This window comes from Oncorhynchus kisutch, linkage group LG28 (assembly GCF_002021735.2).
Source record: "Oncorhynchus kisutch isolate 150728-3 linkage group LG28, Okis_V2, whole genome shotgun sequence".
NCBI classification, from domain to species: Eukaryota; Metazoa; Chordata; class Actinopteri; order Salmoniformes; family Salmonidae; genus Oncorhynchus; species Oncorhynchus kisutch.
Genome location: NC_034201.2, coordinates 21772543 through 21797345, shown reverse-complemented (window position 1 = coordinate 21797345; position 24803 = coordinate 21772543). Strand labels below are relative to the sequence as shown.

General features: G+C 42.7%; 1 pseudogene; it reads left to right on the top strand.

Moving 5' to 3' along the window:
- Nucleotides 1-24803, top strand: part of LOC109873444 (mediator of RNA polymerase II transcription subunit 13-like) — a 138071-nt pseudogene that overhangs the window by 19725 nt on the left and 93543 nt on the right.

Below are 24803 nucleotides of genomic sequence, written 5' to 3'. Positions count from 1 at the left end.
CTCTCCCATCTCCTCATTGGTTTATAGAAGCAGGTACCCCATCACCTCATTGGTTATACCCACGTGGGTGATTGAAAGACGAACTGTGTTGCCGGTTGTCGTGGTAATAGTATGAAAGTTTAGATGCCAATCACAATATAAGTTCAAAGATGAAAAAGCCTGGAAGGAGAGATGACTAGAAACGATTCGGTTTACCGTTTTATGTGTGGATTAATTGTCGGAGTAGAGGACCTTGTGCATTTCAGGTAAAATAACAATCTAATGTTTATAACCCAGGACAAATTAACTAGCAACAGCATGCTAGCTAAATAGGACAAATTAGCTAGCAAATTAGCTAGCAAGTGCAAGCTAACTAGCATAAATGTTTAATGCTTTTCGACCTGTCTCCAAATTAATATAATTGGTTCAGAGTTTGTTTTGATATTTTAACGTGCGTGTCGTGATCGCGTTTGGTGTTGGGGGACAAAATACATTTATGAACGATTGCACACGCGCGCAGCCGGTTTGGGTTCCGTGTGAGTCTCACCACATTAAGGAATAACGTCTTGTCAAATAAGATATGTGGGATAATTTCTCGTGGTCATGTCTGGTGTTTATTTTTTCTGTGCTGATCAGCGCTGCACACTGGGAGAAAGATGTTTGCTGGAGACATGTTTGAAACGAGCTTAAGTGCTCTAAGATGTCTTACAGTGGCTGTTAATAAGATTAGCAGGGCATCCAGGCCACAGCCGAGCAGGATCCATAAACAAACCCCACAACTCCCCGCTCCCTGATCTATTTGTGCTGTCTTGCGAAATCCTATGGTCATTGTCAAGACGCCACAAACAGATCCGGGACCAGGCTAAAACAGCGCATCTGGAGCTGCTATCTCTATCTACCATCAGCCAGGCTGCAACAGCACTTTCACTTGACTCCTCTAACTGGGCACAGACACACTTGAGCCATGATTGGAAACATGTGGTGAATTGTAGCTAGGTTGTCTGTTTTCTGTCTGCTGCAAAGAAAATTACTTTGGGTTTTTGGATGTAGGAAATACTTTTCCTGTTATAGTTTGTCTTTCCCTCTTGCTTGCTTACGGTCAGCATATGATTTTCAGATGTCACTAAACTGACTGGCTATTTTGCATATCAGGAAATGAAGAGTTTCAAATCTCTATTCTTAGATGCCAGGTACAAAATGCTGCCCTTTGAAGTAGGCTATAGTTTGTGATTGTCATCTGCCTCCTGCAGAATCTTTTATGTCTGTATGCTACAATTTAGAATTATATACATTTTTTATTTAACCTTAATTTAACTAGGCAAGTCAGTTAAGAGCAAATTCTTAGTTACAATGACGGCCTAGGGACAGTGGGTTAACTGCCTTGTTCAGGGGCAGAACAACAGATTTTTACCTTGTCAGTTCAGGGGTTCGATCTAGCAACTTTTCGGTTACTGGCCCAACGCTCTAACCACTAGGATACCTAGTGGTTAGGTACAAATCTGTCGTTCTGCCCCTGAACAGGCAGTTAACCCACTGTTCCTAGGCTGTCATTGAAAATAAGAATTTGTTCTTAACTGACTTTCCTGGTTAAATAAAGGTATAAAAATAAATAAAATAATACAAATAAAGACACCTATTAATTAGAATAATCATTACTCCTAAATTTAACCTAGAAACATTTTAAAGTGACATTAACCACGTTACCATCCACAGTTTTTATGCGTCTAAAGCCATACCGTATTTAAAAAAAATCAGCTGTGAGGCAAACAAGTTTCGCTACAATTTTACAAATGTCAACAGATCATTTGTTCGTTCGATATGGTAGGATCGTTTTGTGTCTGTAAATTAATTATGCAAGAAATGTGGGTGGAAACGCCTTTATGCCGCAAATATTTATATAATCACCATCATATCAAAGTAAACTTGAAATCACACGACGAAATGGTGTGTCGTCCTCCCACTATGACTCAGGAAACCATGCTTTTTTATTAGGCAACAGATGGAATAAGTTATGAGGAACTTCACAGGGTGGTGAAAGTGCAAGGTGATCTTGATGCTACTGGTGAAATGATGATCGGCGCTTGACTGCCATTTGACAAATAAAATATTCTCGCACTTATCCACAATAATCTCATCATGTAGACCAGGTATTCCCAAACTGTGGTACGCAATGGCATCGGTGGGTGCGCCAAATAAGAATGTGATACACATTTTAAAAAACCAAACATTTTCAAACAGTACATGTATGTTTTCCAATGGGCCTGTGCATTTGGGTGAGGTTTTTCTCTCGCCTGAGTAGCCTAATTTCACTGCCAAATATCAAATTAAACCACCTAGTGTTCAGCGAAATAACAACACAATGTCAAATACAGGTAGCCTAGTCAAATAATTAACATCCAATCACATTAACCGTTACTCTCTTGGAGGAAACCTACACTCTTGCTCAGACATTTAGTAACAAAACATGATAATTTGAAAAATAATCCACAGGAGTTTTTTTAGCGAGAATAAAGACGACTTTCGAGTAGTAAGACATGTATAAAAGCAACAGATATAATTAATAAGAAGGGGCTAGAAACATCTTATATGGTGAGCTACCGAGTGGCTAGGACAGGCTAGCCCCATACTATTGTGGAGGACTTCAATCTTCCTGCTGCCGCATGGCTGAGACAATGCTGGGGGAAAAGGCATGAAAACTAAATACAGGCACAGACTGTGTGGAATATATATATAGATTTTTATCTGAGACTCAACATTGCAGAGTTATGTGCATCCTTTCAAGCACACCCTTCTCATTAATCTGTGTTGAGTTATTCATAATTTTTGATGAATAAATTATGTTTTATATGTAAAATGGCTAAATAAAGAGCAAAATAATAGATTATTATTATATTATTATTATTTGTGCCCTGGTCCTATAAGAGCTCTTTGTCACTTCCCACGAGCCGGATTGTGACAAAAACTCGCACTCATTCGTATGTTTAATAAATGTGTCATATAGTGTGTGTGTGGCAGGCTTACAATGATGGCAAAAAACAACATTTGAGAGTGCGCTGACCCTGGTGCTAGAGGGGGTACGCAGCTGGAGGTTGAATCTTTGAAGGGGTACGAGACTATAAAGGTTTGGGAACCACTGATGTAGACTAGCCTACCCTCACTGTATCTGTGAGCTGCTGGCTAGAGTGCACCAGCCATGACCAAAGTAGGCACATTTGCTATTTAAAGGGATACTTCTGGATTTCGCCAAACTTTTGGATACCATTTTTATATGTCTGTGTCCAGTATACTGTTAGATGTAGTTTCGCGAGCCAACGCTAACTAGTGTTAGTGCAATAACTGGAATTTGTGGGTCTACTGGCATGCTTTTGTGACTAAATTATCGTTTGAGTTGAAAATGGGATGGAAACACATTGAACTTTAGATTTTTATTCAGTACATGCAAGCTTAAGAAAAAAAGTACATTTTGTGTGCACTACATCATCAAACGCTGATTTCTTTTATCCGCAACAAGTCCATTTGGTGGAAACACCAATGTTGGTAAAATGCGCATATTTTCTTTTTTCAGATTCTAGAATATTTGCGTTAAAATCTGTCGCCAATTAGATGGAAACCTAACTAATGAGACCACCTCAATCATTTGGGATCAAACACAAGACTTCTGTGTTGGCTATGTTGTTTGATATAATTTAAGACTCTAGGTTTAAGGAACTGGCAGGTACAGCAGAAAGAAAAGGTAAGTACTGATCTCCCCCGGACCTCCCCACTACCCAGCCTTAGGCCTACATCAGCACCACCAGGGGAGAGCCCTGATTGTACATTTAAACATATTTCTAGCCAGCTACTGAAGAGTTGCCAATTACCAAGCACCCAAAACAGTCAGAACTTTCCATTCCTTCTGCGGCAGTCTTCTGCCAACTTCATTATTAGGCTAAAAAAGGTACATTTGCCTATGATTTGAGCAGTGTGTGTGTCGTATTGCCATAGAAATGATGTTTGATGCAGCTGATTAGCAGTTGCTGCTGTTTCAGGAGTTAAGGGTCACTGCAGGTGTCTCTACTGAACCTTTTTACCAGTTGCTTGCTGCCTCTGCAGCAGTTCATCTTTTCAAACTGAAGGTTTGACTTTTATTGTTTCATCTCATGCCAACGGAAACACTAAAGTGCATGAAGACAAGACACATTAAACATTTGTTTTTAGAAAATCACTCCGTCCTGTCTCTAACCCTATTGCTCTCTCTTTCTGTCTGTCTCTATAGCTGAGGAAGACGGTGTGTGGGAGAGTGGTCTGTCCTATGAGTGCAGGACGCTCCTGTTCAAAGCAATCCATAACCTGCTGGAGCGGTGTCTCATGAACCGTAGCTTCGTACGCATCGGCAAATGGTTCGTCAAGCCCTACGAGAAAGATGAGAAGCCCATTAATAAGAGGTAAGATGCTCCTACCTACTCACTCCTCCTAACTCCCCAGTTCCCCCCTTCTTCCCTTACCACTCCCCAGTTCCTCCCTTCTTCCCTTCCCCTCTCCCCACTTCTGCCTTCTATCCATCCCCAGTTCCCCCCTTCTTCCCTTCCTCTCTCCCCAGGTCCCCCATTCTTCCCTTCCCCTCTCCCCAGTTCTGCCTTCTACCCATTGCCAGTTCCCCCTTCTTCCCTTCCTCTTTCCCCAGTTCCCCCCTTCCTTCTTCCCTTCCTCTCTCCCCAGTTCCCCCCTTCTTCTCTTCCCCTCTCCCTAGTTCTGCCTTCTACCCATTGCCAGTTCCCCCTTCTTCCCTTCCTCTCTCCCCAGTTCCCCCCTTCTTCTCTTCCCCTCTCCCCAGTTCTGCCTTCTTCCCATCGCCAGTTCCCCCCTTTTTCCCTTCCTCTCTCCCCAGTTCCCCCCTTCTTCTCTTCCCCTCTCCCCAGTTCTGCCTTCTACCCATCGCCAGTTCCCCCCTTCTTCCCTTCCTCTCTCCCCAGTTCCCCCCTTCTTCCCTTCCTCTCTCCCCAGTTCCCGCCTTCTTCTCTTCCCCTCTCCCCAGTTCTGCCTTCTACCCATCGCCAGTTCCCCCTTCTTCCTTCCCTCTCTCCAGTGTCAACACTCCCACTGGTGTTGTAGTAACTCACTCAAGGATATAATAAAGATGGATTGAAAACTTAATTTATCAATAGTTCAAAAACATCTGCTATGTGCCTCATTTACACTTGCGTGCTCTATTAGTGGTCTATTAATCAATCAGATATAAGTGCCCCTCTTGCTCCCTTACCGGGTAGATTTTGTCCTGAGCCCAATACCCACTGTCATCTCCCACAGAGAAGTGTGCTGCCTGCGTTGGTTAAATCAAGTTGTGAAGATGTTTAACTGGAGAGCAGGCTACAGACAGTGTCAAGCCTGTTTTCTATACCCCGTCGGCTGTACTCCCTGGAAATGTGTTGTCGAGCCGCGCAATGGCCGAGCCACCCCCTCTACCCTCTATTTGGTGGGCAGGATTTGTCTCTGTCAGTGTCTGGCCTCTTACATAAGAGGAGGTACACAGCTGCTGAGGAGAAAACAACCGAGGTGGTGACACTCAGTCCGTCACTGCCTTTGCATGGCTCCCACGACTTCATCTAGCTCCCTATTTCGCCCAGATGTTTGTGTGTATTGATATTTCAATGGAGGCTTAGAGCCCTGTTTATGTGGACCTCCCGTCCCCTTTCATTTCAATGTGAATATAGCCTATGTATTTCTGAGGTGAAGCTTCTGCAGATTAAATACTTAAACGGCAGACAGTGTGGTGTGGTTAGCAGCCCGGAGCAGGGATTGAAAGGCAAATGAGGAATGAATGATAAAAGCCCCTAACTAACAAGCTAGGGGAGATGGGAGCTCTGTTCTGTTTCATACTGGATGGACTCACGGTGTTGTCACAGTGCAGTCATCCCAGGCAAGGTATTGTGTGTTTTTGTAGTAGATTAATGTCTCATATGTTGTTGCCAGAAACCCCAGGAAATCAGGTGACCACAGGAAATGCAGTCGGGTGAGGCAGGCAGGCATCATTGTGATGTGATGTGAAATCTGGGAGCTACTGGCTGGCTGGGGCCACAGGAACTGGTGGTGGTTGATTCTATGGTTAGTTGTTTCACACTCAGTCAGTGCTTCTGTGGTAACAGCCATAGTTGATTATCTGATGGCTGTTATATTTTTATCTGATGATCACATCATAAGTTCCAGCCTTAACAGTCTTTTAGAGCTCCTGAAATATTACTCCTTGTTAAAAAGCACAATGTTTTCATTGCGCTTGAATGGGAATAAAATGGCTTAATTTTCGCATAACTAATCATACTACTAACACCCAACCTCAGCAGCACTGCTCTCTCTCTCTTTACCTCTGCTGGCTGGCCCAGTCGAGGAAAATGAACAATGGAGTTTCCTCAGTCAGCCCTGGAATTCGCAGCCAGCCAAGCCAGGCCCTTTCTCTCCAGTCTTCACCCACTGTGCTGCAAGGGGATGGGGACAGGGTATAAATATTGTAGATCTTCAGCCACCCAGAAAGGGACCAGTCATGTTCTCCTTAGGATGTTGTTGTTGTTCTTCACTCAGCAGTTTGTTCCTGTTCCAGAGGCCAGACTAAGAGGAAAGTCATGACGATCAGACATTCATAACACATGGCTTGTGTTTTAATGTTGTGCCCGGTCGGAACAACTGGTCTATCTGAGGAGGAGGCCTTGTACCTTTTAACCACCATCTTTCAAGAGCAAAAGTTGCTTATTATCCATTCTATTTAACCGGGACATTATAAGGATGTTTATTTCCAGAGAGTATTGTTTGAGTTGTTAGACTGTTAGGTACACAGTGCTGAGGTGCTGCTTGGAGAGAGAGAAGGCGCTCTTTGCTTTACCTCCCCAGTGGCCAGCTCCAAGTCTCCCAGCTCTGTGTGTTTTTCACCATGGCAAGGAAAAATTTGTCCTAGAGGAGCCACCGTAGATGGCTGTTCTTCCCCCAGGGAGCCTCCATCCACCAGGTTGGCGATACCGTACACCTTATCACACATACCTTCGTGCAGTAGTTCCAAAACCTTTTATAGTCTCATACCCCTTCAAACATTCAACCTCCAGCTGCATACCCCCTCTAGCACCAGTGTCAGCGCACTCTCAAATGTTGTTTTTTGCCATCGTTGTAAGCCTGCCACACACACACACACACACACACACACACACACACACACACACACACACACACACACACACACACACACACACACACACACACACACACACACACACACACACACACACACACTATACAATACTTTTATTAAACATAAGAATGAGTGTGAGTTTTTGTCACAACCTTTTATTAAACATAAGAATGAGTGTGAGTTTTTGTCACAACCCAGCTTGTGGGAAGTGACAAAGAGCTCTTATAGGACCAGGGAACAAATAATAATATAATAATAATCAATCATTTAGCCCTTTTATTTAGCCATCTTACATATAAAACTTTATTTGTTATTTGTTCGTTAACCACAGGTTAACAGAACAGCAGCAAACAGCAGCAAACACAGTAAAACGAGTCCTATATCGACATAACCCGACAGGCAGCTCAGCAAGGAAGAAGCCACTGCTCCAAAACTGCCATGAAAAACCAGACTACGGCTTGCAACTGCACAAGGATCGTACTTTTTGGGGTAATATCCTCTGGTCTGATGAAACAAAAATATAACTTTTTTTGCCATAATGACAATCGATATGTTTGGAGGAAAAAGGGGAGGCTTGCAAGCCGAAGAACACCATCCCAACCGTGAAACACGGGGTGGCAGCATCATGTTGTGGGGGTGCTTTGCTGCAGGAAGGACTGGTGCACTTCACAAAATAGATGGCATCATGAGGCAGGAAAATTATGTGGATGTATTGAAGTAACATCTCAAGACATCAGTCAGGAAGTTAAAGCTTGGTCGCAAATGGGTCTTCCAAATGGACAGTGACCCCAAGCATACTTCCAAAGTTGTGGCAAAATGGCTTAAGGACAACAAAGTCAAGGTATTGGAGTGGCCATCACAAAGCCCTGACCTCAATCCTATAGCAAATTTGTGGGCAGAACTGAAAAAGCGTGTGCGAGCAAGGAGGCCTACAAACCTGACTCAGTTACACCAGCTGTGTCAGGAGGAATGGGCCAAAATTCACCCATCTTATTGTGGGACGCTTGTGGAAGGCTACCCAAAACATTTGACCCAAGTTAAACAGTTTAAAGGCAATGCTACCAAATACTAATTGAGTGTATGTAAACTTCTGACCCACTGGGAATGTGATGAAAGACATAAAAGCTTAAATAAATCCCTCCCTACTATTACTCTGACATTTCACATTCTTAAAATAAAGTGGTGATCCTAAAACAGGGACTTCAACTGTAGGTACGTGGTTGCAAAGGGCATCAGTGTCTTAACACTGCGATTTGCCAAGGCAGGATACTCTGAGCGCAGCCCAATCCAGAAATCTGGCAGTGGCTTCTGATTAAATAACATTTTCACAGAACAGCTTGTTGCAATTTTGATGAGGCAATCAGATATCTGTAAGTGGACTGGAGGCAGGGCATGAAAGGGATAACGAATCCAGTTGTCTGTTTCATCAGTTTCGGGAAAGTACCTGCGTAATTGCGCACCCAATCCACTCAGGTGCTTCGCTCTTTCACATTTGACATTGTCCGTAAGCTTGAGTTCATTTTCACACAAAAAATCATACAATGATGGAAAGACCTGTGTATTGTCCTTGTTAACCCTAACCCTAATGCAGACAGAGAAGAGCTTCAACTTCTTAATCATGACCTCAATTTTGTCCCGCGCATTGAATATAGTTGCGCAAGTCCCTGTAATCCTAGATTCAGATCACTCAGGCGAGAAAAAACAGGGGCCTTGTTTCAACAAAGTTAACCATTTTCACTGTAGTGTCCAAAATGTCTTTCAAGCTGTCAGACATTCCCTTGGAAGCAAGAGCTTCTCGGTGGATGCTGCAGTGTATCCAAGTGGCGTCCGGAGCAACTGCTTGCACGCGCGTTACCACTCCACTAGTCTTTGACAACTTTTTGGGCCTTCCTCTGACACCGCCTGGTATAGACGTCCTGGATGGCAGGAAGCTTGGCCCCAGTGATTTACTGGGCCGTACGCACTACCCTCTTTAGTGCCTTACTGTACGATGCCAAGCAGATGCCATACCAGGTGGTGATGCAACCACCAGCTCTTGATGGTGCAGCTGTAGATCTGGGGACCCATGACAAATATTTTCAGTCTCCTGAGGAGACAGCCTTCTTCACAACTGTCTTGGTGCGTTTGGACCATGATAGTTTGTTAGTGATGTGGACACCAAGGAACTTGAAACTCTCGACCTTCTCCACTACAGCCTCGTCAATGTTAGTGGGGGACTGTTCGGCCCTCCTTTTCTTATAGTCCATGATCAGCTCCATTGTCTTGCTCACATTGAGGGAGAAGTTGTTGTCCTGGCACTACACTGCCAGGTCTCTGACCTCTTTCCCATAGGCTGTCTCATCGTTGTCAGCAAACTAAATGATGGTGTTAGAGTAGTGCACGGCCACGCAGTCGTGTGTGAACATGGAGTTCAGGAAGGGAATAAGCACACCCCCGATGGGCACAAGTGTTGAAGATCAACGTGGCAGATGTGTTGTTGCCTACCCTTAATACCTGGGTGCGGATCCAGTTGCGGAGGGAGGTGTTTAGTCCCAGGGTTCTTAGCTTAGTGATGCGCTATGTGGGCACTATGGTGTTAAACGCTGAGCTGTAGTCAAGGAACAGCATTCTCACATAGGTCTTCCTTCTGTCCAGGTGGGAAAGGGCAGTGTGGAGTGCAATTGAGATTGCTTCATCTGTGGATCTGTTTGTGCGGTATGCAAATTGGAGTGGGTCTAGGGTTTCTGGTATGGTGGTGTTGTTGTGAGCCATGACCAGCCTTTCAAAGCACTTCATGGCTTTCGAGTGCAACGAATCATTAAGGCAGGTTACCTTCACTTTCTTTGGCACAGGGTATGTTTGAAACATACAGAAAATACAGACTTGGTCAGGGAGAGGTTGAAAATGTAAGTGAACACACTTGCCAGTTGGTCAGCACGTGCTTTGAGTACCCGTCCTGGTAATCCGTATGGCCCTGCGGCTTTGTGAATGTTGACCAGTTTAAAGGTCTTGCTCACATTGGCTGTGGAGAGCATCATCACACAGTCATCCGGATCAGCTGGTGTTCTCATGCATGCTTCAGTGTTGCTTGCCTCGAAGCGAGCATAAAAGGCATTTAGCTCATTTGGTAGGCTTGCGTCACTGGGCAGCTTTGTGGTAGTAAATAGACGGCTACGAATAATATAGATAAGAACTCTCTTGGTAGATAGTGTGGTCTACAGCTTATCATGAGGTATTCTACCACCTTTCGAGCAATATCTCAAGTCTTCTTTAATATTTGACTGTGCTCCAGCAATAATTGACAAATAGACACACACCCTCGCCCCTCATCTTACCAGACATAGCTGCTCTGTCCTGCCAATGCACGGAGAAGTCAGCCAGCTCTATATTATCCGTGTCGTCGGCTAGCCATGTCTCGCTGAAACTTAAGATATTACCGTTTTTAATGCCCCGTTGGTAGGATAGTCTTAATTGTAGATTGTTTTTTAAACTAATTTTACTACTGCTGTAGAACTTAGTCCTTAAGCTATATCTGTACCCATTGGATTCAGTGATCACAGTATAGTGGCTATATCTAGGAAAGCAAAGTTCCAACAGCTGGGCCTAAAATAGTATATAAGAGATCATAAAAAATATTTTGTTGTGACCCTAATGTGGATGATGTTAAAAATATTTGTTGGTCTGATGTGATTAATGAGGAGCATCCAGACACTGCACTTGATGAATTTATGAAATTGCTTCTTCCAATTATTGATAAACATGAACCTGTTAAGAAACTGACTGTTAGAGCTGTTAAGGCTCCATGGATTGATGTGGAATTGAAAAACTGTATGGTTGAAAGAGATGGGGCAAAAGGAGTGGCTAATAAGTCTGGCTGCACATCTGACTGGCTCAAATTGAGAAATTATGTGACTAAACTCAGCAAAAAGAAGAAACTTTATTATGAATCCAAGATCGATGATATAAAAGAATGATGGAAAAAAACTTTGGAGTACCTTATATTAAATGATGGGCAGAAAGACAAATTCAACTCCATCTTTCATCGAATCAGATGGCTTATTCATCACAAAACCATTTGATGTTGCCAATTAGTTTAATGATTATTTCATTGGCAAAGTGGGCAAATTTAGGCAGGATATGCCCACAACGAACAGTGAGCAATTGTATTCCTGCATGAAAAAACAAATAATGAAAGAAAAGCAGTGCAAGTTTGAATTTCGAAAAGTTAGTGTGGGAGAGAAGGAAGAATGATTGTTATCGATCAATAATGACAAACCTCCTGGCATTGACAACTTAGATGGAAAGCTACTGAGGGTGGTTGCTGACTCTATCGTCACTCCTATCGCTCATATTTTTAATCTGAGCCTAGAGGAAAGTCTTTGTCCTCAGGCCTGGTGGGAAGCCAAAGTAATTCCGCTACCCAAGAGTGGTAAAGGAGCCTTTATTGGTTCTAACAGCAGACCTATAAGCGTGCTGCCAGCTCTTAGCAAACTGTTGGAAAAAATGGTGTTAGACCAAATACAATGCTATTTCTCTGTAAACAAATTTAAAGACTTTCAGCATGCTTATTGAGAAGGGCACTCAACATGTACTGCACTGACACAAATGACTGATGATTGGTTGAAAGGAATTGATGATAATAATAAGATTGTGGGAGCTGTAGTGTTAGATTTCAGTGCAGCCTTTGATATTATTGAAAAAACGTGTGCTATGGCTTTTCAACCTCTGCCATATCGTAGATTCAGAGCTATCTATCTAATAGAACTCAGAGGGTTTAATGGAAGCTTCTCTAATGTCAAACATGTAAAGTGTGGTGTACCGCAAGGCAGCTCTCTAGGCCCTCTTTTCTATTTTTTACCAATGACCTGCACTGGCATTAAACAAGTAGCAACTACAGCTAATGAAGTCACTGAAACCCTTAACAAAGAGTTGCAGTCTGTTTTGGAATGGGTGGCCAGTGACAGATGATGATGCAGTTGATGATGATGCAGTTGATGCCAGGTGATGGAGTTGGCTTGCTGGCACATTCTATGCTCACTTCGAGGCAGATAATACCGAGCCATCCAGGAAGACTCGCTGCTCCGCACTACCAGGTGCTTTCGATCTCCAAGGCTGACGCGAGGAAAACTCTCAAAAGAGTGATTACTCGCAAAGCCACCTGCCTAGATGGCATCCCTGGCAGCGTCCTCAGAGTGTGTGCTGACCAGCTGGCGGGCATCTTCCCGGACATCTTCAACATTGCTTTAAGGAGGTGACATGCCCAAATGACTATTGCCACATCATGCTCACCTTGGTCATAATGAAGTGCCTCTGGACCCACTCCACTGGACCCACTCCAATGAACCCACTCCAACAGATCCACGGAATATGCCATTTCCATCACTATTCACATGGCCGTAACACATCAAAAAACACCTTCTCCACACTAACTGTTAACACATGGGCCCCCCAGGGGTGTGTCCTCAGTCCTCTGCTGTACTCCCTGTTCACCCATGACTGCATGGATTTGCACAACACCAACTCCATCAACAAGTTTGCTGACGACACCACAGTTGTAGGCCTGAGGGTCCTCTCCAAATACTACTGCTGCACCTTCGAGAGCATCCTAACTGGTTGCATCACGGCCTAGTACGGGAATTGCTCCGTCTACGGCCGCAAGGCCCTCCAGCAGGTGAAGACGGCCCAGTACATCACTGGGACCGTGCTCCGACCCATCCAGGATATCTAGTCGAAACGGTGCCTGAGGAAGGTGAGCAGTATCACCAAGGACCTGACACACCACAGCCACAAGCTGTTCTCTCCCTTGGCATTGGGCAGAGGGTATCGGAGCATGATGTCTGATACCAAAATGCTCAGAGACAGTTTCTCTCTACAAGCAAATCAGACGGCTGAACACTTGAACTGGACTGACCACCTGCTCTGATTCTCCACACCTTAGCACACATGCACTCACTCATGCATACAAACACAGAGATATACACACACACTCTTATACATTCATGCCACACACATCACAACTGCTGCTACCAAACTCTTATTATACGGCATCTGAGGTAAAGTAGTGACTGGCTACAACTGGACTGAGGCGCGGGAGAATGAGCCAACTGAAGGGGGAGGGGGGAAATGACAGTATATTGTTTTTTATTGATTCTTATTAAGTAAACTATATTAGGCCTACACTACCATTCCTGCGGATCCCGCGGGAGTCCTGTTCCCGTGTCAACCTCTAGTGTTGAGTACAGATAAATACTTTTTTCAGGTGACCTGGGTAAACGTGTTAACGTTAGAGTTGTAGGCCATGTCATGCTGTCGTCGCAGCAACCGTGCTGCAGCTTAAAAGTCACACTTTCCCAGTCACTATAATAATCGAATGTCTTATGCAAAGCAGGCTAGCTCAGACTGCAAACTCACTGTGTGGTTGTGCCGCAAAACCCATCCTCTTCAAAGAGTATCTTAAATAATCCCACAGCACACCACCTCACAGTCCCCCATCGCCCCCCCCCCCCAAATATATGATATGTGGTTGTCCCACCTAGGAGGGAGAGAGGGAGAGAGAGAGATCAGGTCTGTAAACCTGCTCTAGATAACCCCAAGGCACCTCTCTGAAGTCTTCTGCTGCTGTAATGTGTTTGAGAGAGAATGCACTGTCTAAAAGAGGAAGAGAGAGAACCTCCTCGTTGTCATGGCAGCAGGGAGATGCACCCCGGGATGGGGATTGTGTGTTTCCATGGGGAAGGAGGATGCCTGTCCGCTATTGGTCAGCTTCAAACAGACTATGTCTATGTGTTGTTTAGCCTAGACCTAATTGGTCCCATTTTCAAAGAGCTCAGAAATTCTTTAAGATCAGGCATCTCCTTGCCAATGTTCATAATATTAATAGAATTTTCTTGATATGTTGATAGATTTTGCTTGATAATTCTGCTTGATCTCAACATTTTCTTTTAAATATGGCTAAGTGTTCAATAAATTCACTAAACAACACATGAAGTCCATGTATACTTTCAGTGTTAGCTTCTGTTAGATTTATAGCAGGTTGAACAGGTTCTTTGTTATTAAATGGAATGGATGATATCAGTTTGCCTTACTGACAATTAATTAATGCAATGCAGTGCGTTATGCAATGGAGCATATGCCTGTGTGTTTATGACGAGTGTTTGCATCCGTGGGTTGTACAGTTCTCCTTGCTCGCTCTTCCCCTCCTCTCTTCCTCACTCTCTTCCTTTCCTCCCTCCCTCTTTCCCTCCCCCATCTCCTTCTCTCTCTCACTCTCTCGCGCTCTCTCTTGCTCTCTGTCCTTCCCTCCCTCCCTCTCAGATGGAGAGATGGAGGGGGAAGGGAGGGAGGTGAGTGACACTCCTCTCCTGTGCAGGGCGGAATCAGAGCGCAGAGCTGCGTTAAGTAGGACAGTGCAGGATAAAGACACACACACACACTGCCTCCAGTCTGGGGCTAAAGCACTCAATTTATCCCCTCCCAACACGCACATGCAGATACAAACACACAAATATACACAAACATTCACAGGTAGATAGACACATGTTTACATACATAAAACAATAACAAACACACAAATGCACATGAAGACAGACAAATACAGTGCTTTCAGAAAGTATTCACACCCCTTGACTTATTCCACATTTTGTTGTGTTACAGCTTGAATTCAAAATTGATTAAATAGATGTTTTCTCTCACCCATCTACACACAATACCACACAGTCTCTCTCTATGGCACACAGTCTCTCTCTATGGCACACGGTCTCTCTCTATGGCACACAGTCTCTCTCTATGGCACACAGTCTCTCTCTATGGCACACGGTCTCTCTCTATGGCACACAGTCTCTCTCTATGGCACACGGTCTCTCTCTATGGCACATGGTCTCTCTCTATGGCTACGGTCTCTCTCTATGGCACACAGTCTCTCTCTATGGCACACGGTCTCTCTCTATGGCACACGGTCTCTCTATGGCACACAGTCTCTCTCTATGGCACACGGTCTCTCTCTATGGCACATGGTCTCTCTCTATGGCACACGGTCTCTCTCTATGGCACACGGTCTCTCTTTATGGCACATGGTCTCTCTCTATGGCACACGGTCTCTCTCTATGGCACACGGTCTCTCTCTATGGCACACGGTCTCTCTCTATGGCACACGGTCTCTCTATGGCACACATTCTCTCTCTATGGCACACGGTCTCTCTCTATTGCACACGGTCTCTCTCTATGGCACACAGTCTCTCTCTATGGCACACAGTCTCTCTCTATGGCACACAGTCTCTCTCTATGTATGGCACACGGTCTCTCTCTATGGCACACAGTCTCTCTCTATGGCCGCCAGTCTTTCTCTATGGCCGCCAGTCTTTCTCTATGGCCGCCAGTCTTTCTCTATGGCCGCCAGTCTCTCTCTATGGCACACAAGCTCTCTATATGGCACACAGTCTCTCTCTATGTGATAATATAGCGAGCCAGTCAATACCTGAGACATGGTTATTCTCCCCAAGGCTCTACCTGGCTTCCTACTGTCCCACCGTGACCTCCCAGTCTGTCTGCCCTGGGGGCAGGGAGAGGCCATCCCACATTGACCTCCCAGTCAGTCTGCACCAAGGCCCCAGGACAGGATGCTCTGTTGGAACCTAACAGCAGCCAGAATGTCTGAGTGGAGACAGACAGGAAAAAGAGGGAGGCTGTTCCAGAGACAGACAGACTGTAGTAAGGAAATTATGGAGCGATTTCATTGCCAACAGAAACTGTATTGGAATTCAATATTTTTTAAATTTGCATTTAGATATTGAATTTGTAATGCACAAATTCAATAATTGTATTTCATGATCTGACATGGAATTGAATGACTTACATTCAGTTTTAAAGTTATATTTCAATTTAATTGAATATTCAAATTCAATATTTGTATTTTCAGTTACAGTGTGTTAATTTTGCATTCATTTTCTGTGTATCAAGTTCATTAACTATCATTTCAAGTTTACCAAAGTTTCATATACAGTGCCTTCAGAAAGTATTCATATCCATTGACTTATTTCAAATGTTGTTGTGTTACAGCATGAATTAAAAATTGATTTAAAAAATAAAATAATAACTCGACCACTCACGAACCCTCACTGTCTTCTTAGTACCCTAGTACTTAGCACTGTCTTCTTAGTACTCTCACTGTCTTCACTGTATTCTGTCTCTAGTGTACATTTGACTTTGTGTTTTAGGTTGTTGTCTTGCTGAAAGGTGAATTAATTTCCCAGTGTCTGGTGGAAAGCAGACTGAACCAGGTTTTCCTCTAGGATTTTTCCTTTGCTTACCTCCATTACATTTATTTTTTATCCTGAAAAACTTCCCAGTGCTTAACGATTACAACCATACCCATAACATGATGCAGCCAGCACTATGCATTAAAATATAGAGAGTGGTACTCAGTAATATGTTATATTGGATTTGCCCCAAATATAACACATTGTTTTCAGGACAAAAAGTTAATTGCTTTGCCACATTTTTTGCAGTATTACTTTAGTGCCTTGTTGCAAACAGGATGCCTGTTTTGGAATATTTTTTATTATTCCTTCTTTTCACTGTCAATTAGGTTCGTTTTGTGGAGTAACTACAATGCTGTTGATCCGTCCTCAGTTTTCACCTTGTCACAGCCATTAAACTCTGTAACTGTTTTAAAGTCACAATTGGCCTCATGGTGAAATCGCTGAGCAGTTTCTTCCTCTCTGGCAAATGAGTTAGGAAGGACGCCTGTATCTTTGTAGTGACTGGGTGTATTGATGCACCATCCAAAGTGTGCTCAAAGGGATATTCAATATTTGTTTTTTTTAATCCATCTACCAATAGGTGCCCTTCTTTGCGAGGCATTGGAAAATCTCCCTGGTCTTTGTGGGTAAATCTGTGTTCACTGCTCGACTGAGGGACCTTACAGATAATTGTATGTGTGGGGCACCGAGATGAGGTAGTCATAAAAAATCATGTTCAACACTATTTTTGCACACAGCGAGTCCATGCAACTTATTATGTGACTTTCTTCTGAACTCAAGCTTTTCATTATTAATTAATTTGTAAAAATTTCTATAAACATAATTCCATTTTGACATTATGGGGTGTTGTGTGTAGGCCAGAAAAAAAAATCTAAATTCAATTAAGTTTACATTCAGGCCGTATCACAACAAAATGTTGAAAAAGTCAAGTTGTTCATGTACTTTCTGAAGGCAATGTATATGCTATTTAGCAGACACGAAAAGGTCTGCTTGAAACATGTACATTGCCTTCAGAAAGTATTCACCTTTCAGCTGGACAATAACTAAAACACAAGGCCGAATATACACTGGAGTTGTTTACCAAGACGACATTGAATGTTCCTGAGTGGTCTAGTTACAGTTTTGACTTGAATCGGCTTGAAAATCTGTGGCAAGACTTGAAAAATAGCTGTCTAGCAATGATCAACTTGACAGAGCTTGAAGACTCTTTAAAATAATAATGTGCAAATATTGTACAATCCAGGTGTGCAAAGCTCCTATAGACTTACTCAGAAAGACTCACAGCTATAATCACTGCCAAAGGTGATTCTAACGTATTGACTCGGGGGGTTGAACACTTATCTAATCAATATATATTAGTCTTTTACATTTTTCAGATAATTTCTTTAAATGTTTGAATTGTTCTTCTACTTTGACATTACAGAATATTTTGTGTAGATCGTTGACATAAAATGGCAATTAAATCCATTTTAATCCCACTTTGTAACACAACAGAAAGTGGAAAAGGTGAAGGTGTGTAAAAGTCACTGTACGCACGCACGCACACACACACACTCACTCACTCACTCACTCACACACACACTCATCAACCCATCCCTGCGCCCACCCAAGTTGTATCTCTAGCAACAGGAATCCTTAGAGACCAGTAGTGTTTGGCCATGTGATTAGGCAGGGATGCAGGCAGCTCTGTAGATGTTGCCTCTTGTCGGAACAGAGAGGGAGAGAGAAAAGGAAGTAGAGAGAGAACAAGAAAGAGAGTGAGCGAGATCCTGCAGAGCAGATAAATATGTCTCTTAAGCGCTACACAGGAGTGAGATTACCAACGCCAGTGAGTCCCCACTTCCTCTCTAATACCAGCCCTTTTACTGTGTCTAATACTAATACCATCTGGCCTCACAGAGAACACAGAAACACACAGCAACAGTCATAACCATCTGATAATCTCTCTCTCTCTATAGCAGATGTCATAATGCTACTCAAAGCCTTTTAGTAGCACATTAAAATTAATTTGAAAATGGCATAAAACAGAGATGTTAAAAATATGACAACAGAAGGGCTCCTATTACGGTAGTGAGGGAACTTGTGTACAGGGCTAAAGAGGGGGCTAAGCCATTCATGTTTCCCCTCGCTCTCCTCCCTTTCCTCTCCACTCCTCTGCCCGCTCCCAGACCCTAACCAGGCATTCCTCCCATTCCATCCCTCTCGCCTCTTCTCTTCCCATGTGACTTGCGGCTCTGGCAGAGCCTTGCTCATTCTGAGGAAGTCATCAGAGTTAATCTGTGTGTGTGTGTGTTTCCTATGAACTCTATTTTAGTTCAGTATACAGTTGAAGTTTAAATACACTTAGGTTAAAACTCATTTTCAACCACTCCACACATTTCTTTGGCAAGTCGGTTAGGACGTCTACTTTCTGCATGACACAAGTAATTTTTCCAACAATTGTTTACAGACAGATTATTACACTTAATTCACTGTATCACAATTCCAGTGGGTCAGAAGTTTACATACACTATGTTGACTGTGCCTTTAAACAGCTTGGAAAATTACAGAAAATTATGTCATGGCTTTAGAAGCTTCTGATAGGCTAATTGACATAATTTGAGTCAATTGGAGGTGTACCTGTTGGATGTATTTCAAGGCCTAACTTCAACTCAGTGCCTCTTTGCTTGACATCATGGGAAAATCAAAAGAAATCAGCCAAGACCTCATACATTTGTTTGTAGACCTCCACAAGTCTGGTTCATCCTTGGAAGCAATTTCCAAACGCCTGAAGGTACCATGTTCATCTGTACAAACAATAGTACACAAGTATAAACACCATGGGACCACACAGCCGTCATACTGCTCAGGAAGGAGTGCAAATCAATCCCAGAACAGCAGCAAAGGACCTTGTGAAGATGCTGGAGGAAACAGGTACAAAAGTATATATATCCGCAGTAAAACAACATAACCTGACAGGCCGCTCAGCAAGGAAGAAGCCACTGTTCCAAAACCGCCATAAGAAATCCAGACTACGTTTTGCAACTGCGCATGGGGGCAAAGATCGTACTTTTTTGAGAAATGTCCTTTGGTCTGATGAAACAAATATATAACTTTTTGGCCATAATGACCATTGTTATGTTTGGAGGACAAAGGGGGAGGCTTGCAAGCCTATGAACACCATCCCAACCGTGAAGCACAGGGGTGGCAAAAACATGTTGTGACGGTGCTTTGCTGCAGGATGGACTGGTACACTTTACAAAATAAATGGCGTCATGAGGAAGGACAGTTATGTGGATATATTGAAGCAACATCTCAAGACATCATTCAGGAAGTTAAAGCTTGGTCGCAAATGGGTCTTCCAAATGGACATTGACTCCGAGCATATTTCCAAAGTTGTGTCAAAATGGCTTAAACTCTCTGGGATATGTGGTACGGTAGCATCCCACCTCGCCAACAGTCAGTTAAAGTGCAGGGCGCCAAATTCAAAACAGCAACAATATCATAATTCAAATTCCTCAAGCATACAAGTATTTCCCACCATTTTAAAGATAAAATTCTCGTTAATCCAGCCACCTTGTCTGATTTCAAAAAGGCTTTACAGCGAAAGCACCACAGATGATTATGTTAGGTCACCACCAAGTCACAGAAAAACACAGCCATTTTTCCAGCCAAAGAGAGGAGTCACAAAAAGCACAAATAGAGAGAAAATGAATCACTAACCTTTGATGATCTTCATCAGATGACACTCATAGGACTTCATGTTACACAATACATGTATGTTTTGTTCGCTAAAGTGCCTATTTATATAAAAAGAAATCTCATTTTACATTGGTCTCCTTAATGCAACCGCTGTGTCAGATTTAAAAAAAAAACATTATGGAAAAAGCAAACTATGCAATAATCTGAGTACAGCGTTCAGACAACAAAGCAGCCAAAAAGATATCCGCCATATTGTGTAGTCAACATTAGTCAGATATAGCATTATAAATATTCACTTACCTTTGATGGTCTTCATCAGAATGCACTCCCAGGAATCCCAGTTCCACAATAAATGTTTGATTTGTTCGATAAAGTTCATCATTTATGTCCAAATAGCTTCTTTTGTTAGGGCGTTTGGTAAACAAATCCAAACGCGCGTTCAGGTCCAGCCGAACGTCGGACGAAAAGTTAAAAAAGTTATATTACAGGTCGTAGAAAATTGTCAAACTAAGTATAGAGTCAATCTTTAGGATGTTTTTATGATAAATCTTCAATAATGTTCCAACCGGAGAATTCCATTGTCTGTAGAAAAGCAATGGAACGAGAGCTAAGTCTCTCGTGATCGCGCCTCACGAGCCTGTGGCACTCTGCCAGACACCTGGCTCAATCCCCTCTCATTCTCTCCCCCTTCATAGTAGAAGCCTGAAACAAAGTTCTAAATACTGTTGACATCTAGTGGAAGCCTCAGGAAGTGCAATATGACCCCATTTACACTGTATATTGGAATGGCAAAGAGTTGAAAAACTACAAACCTCAGATTTCCCACTTCCTGGTTGGATTTTTTAAAGGTTTTCGCCTGCCATATGAGTTCTGTTATACTCACAGACATCATTCAAACAGTTTTAGAAACTTCAGAGTGTTGTCTATCCAATACTACTAATCATATGCATATATTAGCATTTGGGACAGAGTAGCAGGCAGTTTACTGGGCACCTTTTTCATCCCAAGCTACTCAATACTGCCCCCCTGTCACCAAGAAGTTAAGGACAACAATGTCAAGGGATTAGAGTGGCCATCACAAAGCCCTGACCTCAATCTTATATAAAATTTGTGGGCAGAACTGAAAAAGCGTGTGCGAGCAAGGAGGCCTTACAAACCTGACTCAGTTACACCAGCTCTGTCAGGAGGAATGGGCCAAAATTCACCCAACAAATTGTGGGAAGGCTACCCGAAACATTTGACCCAAGTTAAACAATTTAAAAGCAATGCTACCAAATACTAATTGAGTGAGTGTAAACTTCTGGAATGTGATGAAATAAATAAAAGCTGAAATAAATCACTCTCTACTATTATTCTGACATTTCACATTCTTCAAATAAAGATGTGATCCTAAATGACCTAAGACAGGGAATTGTTACTCTGATTAAATGTCAGGAATTTTGAAAAGCTGAGTTTAAATGTATTTGGCTAAGGTGTATGTAAACTTCAACTGTTTTTATTAAAGGGCTCCCCTTTAAAAGAGACCCTAGCTCACAGGTCTCTAAATGTAGCCTCTAAATAATTTTTTACTAAATAGTTGAAGAAGCACATGCAGTGGCCGATAGGGAAAACAGATCTGGCAATAAGAATAGGCTATAGATAGTCTTGATCATTTGGGACCCCTTAGCTATTTCACTAAGGAGAGGTTATAAGAAAGACTTAAACAATATTTTGTTTTGTCTCATTTATTGATATCGATATTGCCTCTGCGTGATGGGCCTACATACAGAGTGGAATTCACTAACAGTCAAAATGCCTACGGGTATGGGGTTTGAACGTTTACAGATCTAATTTAACATTTACTTTTGATGTTTTATGCTTGGCTTTTCTAACGATCCGAACAATTTACGTATGGATTTTCTTACAATCCTAACAACACGTATGTTCAACCTTTTGGCAGTTATCTCCCTCCATATTCGCAAGCCACCTATGAGTAGCTCCCCAAACAATTCTGAAAGTACATGCAATTTTCATATGTTCTGCCGCAAAATGTCATCAACAAATCACACAAGTATCAGACACTGTAAACTCCCAGCTACTATATAAACAGTGCAACATTGAGATTATCCCACCCCTGGTTAGCCACTTAAGTTCAAGCCAAACTTAAAACTATCTGACAATTCATTTTCAGCAATATTGCCCCTGTCTGTCTGTGTGGTGCGCAGGTTTCTCTGTCCGTATAGCCAGTTGATGTGATAATCTCGTGGGTTCCCCAAAACCCTCTTAATTATATGTTAAGTAACTGCAAGGTAGGCTTACCTGGCAGAAGTACAGTACCAGTCAAAAGTTTAGACACACCTACACATTCCAGGGTTTTTCTTTATTTTTTAAAACTATTTTCTACATTGTAGAATAATAGTGAAGACATCAGAACTATGAAATAGTAGTAACCATAAAAGTGTTAAACAAATCAAAATATATTTTATATTTGAGTTTCTTCAATGTTGTCTCCCTCTACCTTGATGACAGCTTTGCACACTCTTGGCATTCTCTCAACCAGTTTCATGAGGTAGTCACCTGGAATGCATTTGAATTCACAGGTGTGCCTTGTTAAAAGTAAATTTGTGGAATTCCTTTCCTTCTTAATGCATTTGAACCAATCAGTTGTGTTGTGACAAGGTAGGGTGGTATACAGAAGATGGCCTTATTTGGTAAAAGACTAAGTTCATATTATGGCAATAACAGCTCAAATAAGCAAAGAGAAACGACAGTCCATCATTACTTTAAGACATAAAGATCAGTCAATCCGGAAATGTATTTCTTTATTTCTTTAAGACATGAAGGTCAGTCAATGCAGAACATTTCAAAAACTTTAAAAGTTTCTTCAAGTCCAGTCACAAGAACCATCAAGAGCTATGATGAAACTGTCTCTCATGAGGACCACCACAGGAAAGGCAGACCCAAAGTTACCTCTGCTGCAGAGGATAAGTTCATTAGCGTCTCAGAAAATTCATTAGAGCCTCCGAAATTGCAGCCCAAATAAATGCTTCACAGAGTTCAAGTAACAGACACATCTCAACATCGACTGTTCATAGGAGACTGCGTGAGTCAGAACATCCCATTTTGTTGTTTCTCTTTGAACAATTTAAATTTTGAGAGTGAAAAAATTAAGAAATCTAAAACCAGGAATGTTTTTTTTAATAGGGCCATTGGAGTTGCTTATGAACTTTTTTTTTTACCAGGTATATTGATGAAAAACAGTGCACTACCTCCTCTACACTAAGGACCGACGGAAGAGTTGCAGGGGAGAGGAGAAGAATGTGTCTATTTGAAAACTAGAAAAAATCTGCAGCTTATTACTAAGACTTCGCCTTCTGTTTCCTTTTTTAAAAGTAGCCCTCTGGAAAAGGATAGACCCCTGGATTAGAGAGATGTCAGTACACTGTCTGGGTAGAGGAAGTGCTCTGGGTGCAGCACTGTTTCTCACTCCCTGAAAAATATGAAATTAATTGGATTTCTCTGGTTTCTATTTCTCCTGGAGTCTTGTTCTTTCAAGTGCTCCCTCTCTCTCTCTCTCTCTCTCTCTATTCTCTCTCTCTCTATTCTCTCGCTGTTCTCTCTCTCTCTCTCTCTCTGTTCTCTCTCTCTCTGTTCTCTTTCTCTCTCTTTCTCTCTCTCTCTCTCTCTCTCTCTCTCTCTCTCTCTCTCTCTCTCTCTCTCTCTCTCTCTCTCTTGTTGACTGCTCCAATCAGACATGTGTAAAGTGTATCTTCTCTATTTGTGGCAGAGAAAAATCTATTCTAAGTAATATGGCTTGGCTGTGTGTGAGCACGTGGGTGTGTAGAGTTGGTTTAGTGTACTGCTACACCATAGCTCTAGTATGCTGCCTCAAGAAATGGTGTTTTAATATTTACAAGTTGTGTATTTGTGTGTATATGCCACGGGTTGTGTGTGTGTGTTTGCGTGTGCACATGTTTTCCAGCACGTTCCCCGGCCTGCAGGCTGCGTTGCTGTGTGCTGTGGTCAGGTGGTCTGACAGTAGGAGGAGATGACATCACTCTGGAAGCATCTCTCTCTCTCTCTTTCTCTCTCTCTGTTCTCTGTTCTCTCTTCTCTCTTCTCTCTCTCTCTCTCTCTCCCTCTCTCTCTCTCGCTCTCTCTCTCTTTTCTCTCTGTTCGCTCTCTCTCCTGTCTTTCTCTTGTGTTCTCTCTCTCTCTTGCGCTCCTCTTTTCTCTGTCTCTCTCTCTTTCCGCCTTTCTCTGGTAATGTTAGCAACTCTCGTCATCATAGGGGAGTTCGTAAATTGTTTTTGTTTGAAAAATTGCAGTCTCAGTGTAAATCCGTTACTGTGGAATTGCCCTTGTACTGTATGTGGCATCAGAAGCATTCTACAGAAGCATTACTTGTCAAATCGACCATCTTCCCCTGGGGGATAATAAAGTTAATCTTATATTTGATTGTGCGTGCGTGCGTGCGTGTGTGTGTGTGTGTGTGTGTGTGTGTGTGTTGAGCCCCACCCCATGCTAGAGCCACTTGTTGTCAGGAGTGTACAGCAGCCCTGTTTTTATAGCACTGCTAGCCAATCTAAACAAACATCTAAGGAATGTGACATCCCTCCCTCTCTCTCCCTCCCTCTATCGCTCTCTCTCTCTCCAAATAATTTCTGTCCTCAATCAAACTTTCTGTTTACCCCCATGTTTGATTATGTGTGTGAGGAATCTATATGTATGCGCGTTCATGTGTGTTAGTGTTTAAGTATGTGTGTTGAAAGGCCTGT